Below are 6772 nucleotides of genomic sequence, written 5' to 3'. Positions count from 1 at the left end.
GGTTGTAATGACGCTGAACTTAAATTAAGATTTTCAACGTAAAAAAAAACTTGAAATTGAGATTTTTAACGATGAGGAGGAGGAGGAGAAAAAGAAGTATTCCCCAAATTAAAATCTTTCCCCCCACTGCTTGTGCTCTTCTTCATAATATCCAATGCTCCTAAACACCCTTTCACCATATCATCAATACAAGTAAAATCTCTAGCTACACTACCCTTATCAAACAGTGATTGTTTTGCCTATCAGTATATCTCTATTGAAGACGAAATATGCCATACCAGGCCGACCCCAAGGATCATAAACCATGAAAGTCCATAAATATGATTATGAGTATGTCAAAAGATAATAACGAACATTAATAAATATAATATAATTTAATAATTAATATAATTAAGAGTTATTAATATTATTATTACTATTTATTTACTATGAATACAAAATTAACTCTTAAGGCTATTAAAAAACATAAATAAATTATGATGTCAGAATATTTATAAGATAAACCATATAAATTATCACTAATATTTGAGTAAATTTTCGTTTTTCTCACTGGAGTTTCAAAAATAACAAATTGGTCACTTGACCTTAAACGTGTGTAACAAAAACTAAGGTGGCACATTAATATAACTTTTTAAATCATTTGACCACGTCAGACTATTTTGACCGGCTTCACCTCCTCATTTTTTTATTCGTCTCATTCTGAAATCTATCATTTTTTTTTTCTTCTCCTCCTCTAATTAGAGAAGCTCAACTGAACTTTTCGAGAGGTAATGCTGAGCAAGCCGACAAAACTGATGGAAAAGAGGAATCAAAAATGGAAAAACCATACTGTTTGCCTTCAATTACTTGTGTGAAAACTGATTATGAGATTAAAGATGTGCTGGAGTCCTTAGAGCGATGCAACAATGGCCCAGAAAATGCAGAAAATATGATCAAGAAATCGAGAAAGAAAACTAAGAAGAAAAGTTCTACTGTGATGACCCTCTAGAATTGCAAGATGTTGATCACCAGGATCTAATTTTTCTGGTTCATAATGTGACTGAGTTGAGTGCCTTATCTAAATCCACAAGGATGACTGTAAACAGGGATTCTGTGCAATTGAATGGAACAAATTTGGGATCTAACCAAATTACAGTCGAACGACAACATGATGGAAGGTCTATTCAAGATGTTGTCGGTGTAGACCACACTAAGCACTCGTGCAGAGAACGCTAATAACAGCAAAGAAGGTACTCTTGAGCATACCGGGACAGAGATTTCTCCACTAAAAGAACATTGGGATGATGTGCATCGACTTTAGCAACACCCATCTTCAAATGATCCATTTTCTGAAAAGGTGGGTAAGTTAACTGCTTCATGTTCTAGAAGGTAGGAATCAAAGGAATGTTCCTTGTTTAACCCTTATTACGAACTTAGGTTAATTAACCAACCAAAATAGTTAAAAATACAAACATGCTGCAACAACGTACCAAAACTTGACGAGTGATTAGAAATACGCTGAAATTCTAAAGCTCCTCCAAGATTTAGAAAACGAGTTTTATCTATTTTTGAAGTCATGCGTCTATCAGCTACATTTTTCTTGCAAACAACTCCATGTTTTTTAATCGGTTTTGCATTATTTGGAGAACCTTTTACACCAATGGAAGTGAATGGAATCTGCTCCCCGTTTTCAGTTTTTACAAGAAAGTGTTTAAATATGATTTATATTTATATAAGTATTTCAGGCAGTATTGAACTTGTGCAGTCGAGGTTCTAATTAGACGAGATGAAGAAAAGATAGAGAGAAGTTTAGGAATTTCAACAGAAATAGTGAGTTGAAGAAGAAGAAGAGGGGGTGAGGGTCGGTCAAAATGGTCCCTTGTGGTCAAATAATTCCAAAAATTCAGATTAACTTTACACATTAGTTTCCGTCACCCACGTTAACAGTTATTAATGTTAGGCGATTAATTTGTTATAAATCAATAATGTTATCGACTAATTTATTACTTTTGAAATATAAATAGAAAAAATAAAAATTTACTCAAATATTAATGATCATTTATATAGAGTACCCTATTTATAAAAAGAATCATAAAATTTTAACTTTATATTCACGTCATTTGCTTTCATTCACATAAGAATGTACAAATTATACTAAGAGTGGTCGCCAATCATTTAGATTTGAAATTAAATATATAATTAATATAAATTATTTACGTGATTTTATTTTGACCATCAAAATATTTTTTAAAATCATATCTAAGGTTATGTTTTGGTTTCATTTAAATCATTCATCATTAAAAAATAACAGTGTGATGCTAACATGTCACCAAAACGTTAAATATAATTTTAAAAAATAAATTAAGTGACCAAAATACAAGTGACTAAATACATAGTTTATCCAATAATTTATTCGATCACTTCCAAATTTGGTAGAGTGATTTGGCGTTGGTGGGACCCATGTTTTTCATTCTGGTGGGGAAGCTCTTGTGGCCATGGGATGGAACTCATTGGTGGAAAACAACAGTCACAATTGTCTTGGCATGGCTGTGGCAATTCCCAGTTACTTGTCAATTCATCTTGCCTTTTCCCACAACTAGAAGGTGCTGCAGCCTCGACCAGCGGATCCCAGCACTCTACTTTGTTGAATTCTGGAATGTTTGAGTGAAAATAAACCCACACCAATGCCTCTTGTAATTCCGGGTAGGTTTTCACCAAATTCCCATCTCCATGAACAAACGCCTTCAGTACCTTTGTTTAAAGAAAAAAAAATGCAAGGGGCTTGTTTAATAATTTAATCCTTTTTGCAGAAATGGAATGATTGAATAACGTACCACAGGTAGTTCTTTGCAGAAGATGAAGTATCTAAGCCTAGAACACCAGTCTAGGAGGAAATGGCCTCCGCTTATGTGACAATGGACATGCAATGACATCTTTCCCTTCACTTTCTTCCATTCTGCCACCACTTCATCTCTGTACAATTTGTTTGCCCATCCCTGCAACTGCAACCGAACCCCAACTAAGATTTTCGGAGAAATCCTTCCGCTTTATCAGTCTTTCAAGGAACACATATCTTACGAGTACAAGAGTATTATGCTCTCTGATCCAAATATAATACACAAACCAAATTTATTTAGTATCTCGACCTATGAGTAATCATAATGATTGTATGTGTAACACCATAAGTTAAAATCATTATAAATATCCCTTAGCCATGACCGAGAGGAGTCTCTCTCTCTTAACTCTTCTCTCTTCAACCTAGAACAATCTCCTCACCACGCCACTTTTCTCCTATTTCTCACCGAAAATCTCTAGTTAATAACTATTCTTACACTAAATACAGTTCCCCTCCTTAACTAGAAGAGATGGATCGTCAACGATCCACGCAACACAATTATAAAATCATTTTGTACACAAATTACAAATACCCTGTTTTCTCTTGTAAATAAAAAAAAGATTAATGAGTTATGAATAAAATTACCTAAGAGTTGTTAATGGTGTGTGAGATTGCTAAGGTAAATTTAGATGTGATGTCACTATGAGTGAGTGTGTAAGTTCTGGGAAGCTTCCCTGGGCGTTTTTTGTCATCAACTCCTAAAAACAAAACCTTGAGCTTTGATGCCTCGAATAAAGCTGGTCCAAACAACCTTGCTACCTGTTTCAGTTCAACCCAAAGCATCAGATCAATATATAATCTTCCAAATTCCAGAAAAGAGTAGAAAGAAGAGATTACAGGAAAAACAGAAAGATTCTTCTGCTTAGATCTTCTTCTGGAAATAAAAAGAGATTTGTTTTGTTCAAACACGGAAGGTCTTGGCCTTGTAGGGAGAGTTGGACCAACACTCAAAGTTGCCATACTTAATCTTGAAGCTCCAACTTTGATGGGAGAAGAATAAGAAGAAGAAACCTCGAACAGATAATTCAACAATGAAATACTGTAAGTAAAGAAGAATTACAAGAGGAAATAGAGACACTCTTGGATGAAAAGCAATGCTGGGATTTAGAAACTTATTAAGCACCTTTTGTTTGCTTTCTGCTTTTGCTTTTGCTTGCATGCTGAGGCAACTTGAACTACACATATTGTTGATTGGAATTGCGTTTGGGGAAGAATTTGGACTTTAAAGTTTGGGCACTAATGTGATATTTTCTAGGATAAATTATGGATTTAGTATCTCAAGTAAAATTTTTGTTCCGTTATTATCACCAAATTAATTTTTATTTTAAAATCATAATTAATATTACGTTTTGGTTTTTTTTGTCTTCCACTATTAAAAAATTAACAGTGATATTGATATATCATCATAAGATAATATAATGTCATCGTTGAAAAAGTAAATAAATGTCACATCAATGATTCTATTAAATTTTTTAATGACGAATTATTAAAAAAATAATATCAAAACGTAATGTTAGATATGATTTAAAAATAATAATAATTAGATGATCAAAATAGAATAAAAAATGATAATTGAATACTAAACGTATAGTTTACCCTATTTTGTAAATTGGAAATTTCATGATGTATATTTTAAAATTTTAAAATATCATATTATTTATAATGATTGGATTTATATTTAAAATTATTTGATATATTAATAAAAAATGAATGTAAAGGGAATAGCAAAAGCAACAGTTAATTTATCAAAAAAAAAAAGCAACAGTTAAGAAATGCTTATAATGGCAATAACAGCCCCATGCGTAGAGACACTATCACTCTGTCATCATGCAGCAAAACAACTATATTTATGCCCGTTCCCGAGATTTTAATGGTATATGATCAAAATAAAAAATAGACCTAATACGTATAAAAAATTTAATTGTAAGAACAATTAAATTAAATAAATTTATTTGTAAATTATTTTTATATTACGTTCAATAAACTAACTAATAAATACATTAAATTTTAAATAGAAAACATCAAAAAAAATTATTAAACATCTAACTATTTACACAAAACAAGTATTATCTTCTTTTAAAAGGGTACATGTTAGATTTTAACATTCTTCATCTTATCAAAAAAATAATAAAAAAATAATTAAATGAAAAGTAAAAAATTAATTGAAAAATGTCACATCAACTTTGTTGTTAACTTTTTAATGGTGGATAATAAAAAAAGAAATAAAATATAACGTTAATTATGATTTAAAAAAATAATTTAATGACCAAAACAGAAATAAAATAATAAATGGGTGACTAAATAAATAATTTATCATCTTTTAATTATACACGAATTTACAATTTTGAGCCTAAGCAAGAGGCCCCTGGGCAAGTACCCTTTTGCCCATGCTTAGGGACGGGCCTGACTATATTATCCGGTGAAGTCTGGAATCTATGAAACCCAAACAGTAACTTTCAAGCCAGTTTTGCAAGACCATTAGCCACTCTATTCCCCAATTTTGGTAAGGAAGAGTTTCAATGTGTGAAAGCATTGCCGAGGCAACCTCGACTCTGGCCTTTTAGTTATCGCAACAATGATCTCCTTACTATCCGTCTCTACCATAATCTTTCGTAAATTCATATCCCAAATGATACAAAACCCTTCATAAATTCCTCAAAGCTCAGCATAAAAAAACGAACATATACCAATAGTCTTCGGAAAAATCGGCAGTCCAATCACCCACAAGTGATCTTAAAAGATCACCACATGCAGCCGATTTAGAGTTTCCCACAACGGCTCCATCAGTGTTTTTGTTGGTTAATGCTAGAAAATATGAAATGATAATAATATTTAATAGAATTAAATTATATGTTTGAAATGACATTTTTGCCCCTACTATTTAGTCTATCAATAATAGGCTGTTTTTCTCTTTTGAGAGACATCCCAAGCGGATGATAATTGCTTTGAAACACTCTATCTTTTTAGTGTTGTTTGAGTTGAGAGAGAGCAATACCACTAAGTCCACTCCATCTTTCGTGTGTACGGGATTTGGAGAACCATGCTAAGCGATTACAGACATCAAGGCGAATTCGTTTCTAAGGCAGTGAATTACCACGACACGGTTATCGTTCTATTTAAATATTTTATTTAAAATTTCTAGTCAGTGCTAACGCCTCGTTTTGCAGCAGTCTATTTTTCCAACAATTTAGAAACGAAATCTTTCTACTGTTTTTCGATTATGGCTTTGCCTATTACTTGCTCGCGTTGGACTCAAAATCTATATTTTAAAGAAAAGCTTTTGTTTACTAAAGAGTATTGTTAATCCGCCTAAACACTAAGCTTTCTTCAATCATTTTACTTTGACATATTATAAATAAACTGTGGAAATTGAATTGCTTCCATGTCCAACACTAAAAGACCAAGTGTAAGAAGAAAGGAATTAAGATATATATGGCAAAGTAAAAACAGAAGGACATATAGGCAAAATCATATTAGAAGGAAAAACCAAACTTCGCATGATTAATAATATTAAACAACATATGGTGGTTTATTTCATGCATTACGACAATGAAACGGTGAAAGGATTTGATCTTTATGCGTTTTATATAATTTGGTTTGAACATTTGCATCTATTGATGAATTTTATAATGCAACTTATAAAATTGTGATCCGTTTTATTATAAAGGGTTTGGTCTTTAAATGCAAATGAAGGAAACGTTTGCATCATGCAAACATATTATTATACTAACGTTTGCATTTAGTACTCCGTTTCATTATCAATAATTTGAAACATGATACATGAAGGGATGTGAAGATTAGTGACTTGTTTCATGCTTTATTGTAATAAAATGGTGAGAGAAACGTTTAAATGCGAATTAAAAATGTTATAAAATGTTAAATGTGCATTAAACGTGA

General features: G+C 31.9%; 1 pseudogene; it reads right to left on the bottom strand.

The window, feature by feature from the left end:
• Positions 1 to 2276: 2276 nt before the first annotated feature.
• LOC120198809 lies at positions 2277 to 4026 on the bottom strand (annotated as a pseudogene).
• Between the last annotated feature and the right edge of the window lie 2746 nt (positions 4027 to 6772).

The sequence above is a fragment of the Hibiscus syriacus genome, unplaced genomic scaffold, assembly GCF_006381635.1.
Source record: "Hibiscus syriacus cultivar Baekdansim isolate YM2019G1 unplaced genomic scaffold, ASM638163v2 tig00004797_pilon, whole genome shotgun sequence".
In the NCBI taxonomy this organism is placed as follows: Eukaryota; Viridiplantae; Streptophyta; class Magnoliopsida; order Malvales; family Malvaceae; genus Hibiscus; species Hibiscus syriacus.
The sequence above is the reverse complement of the archived record's forward strand: the minus strand, read 5'-3'. Positions and strand labels throughout refer to the sequence as shown.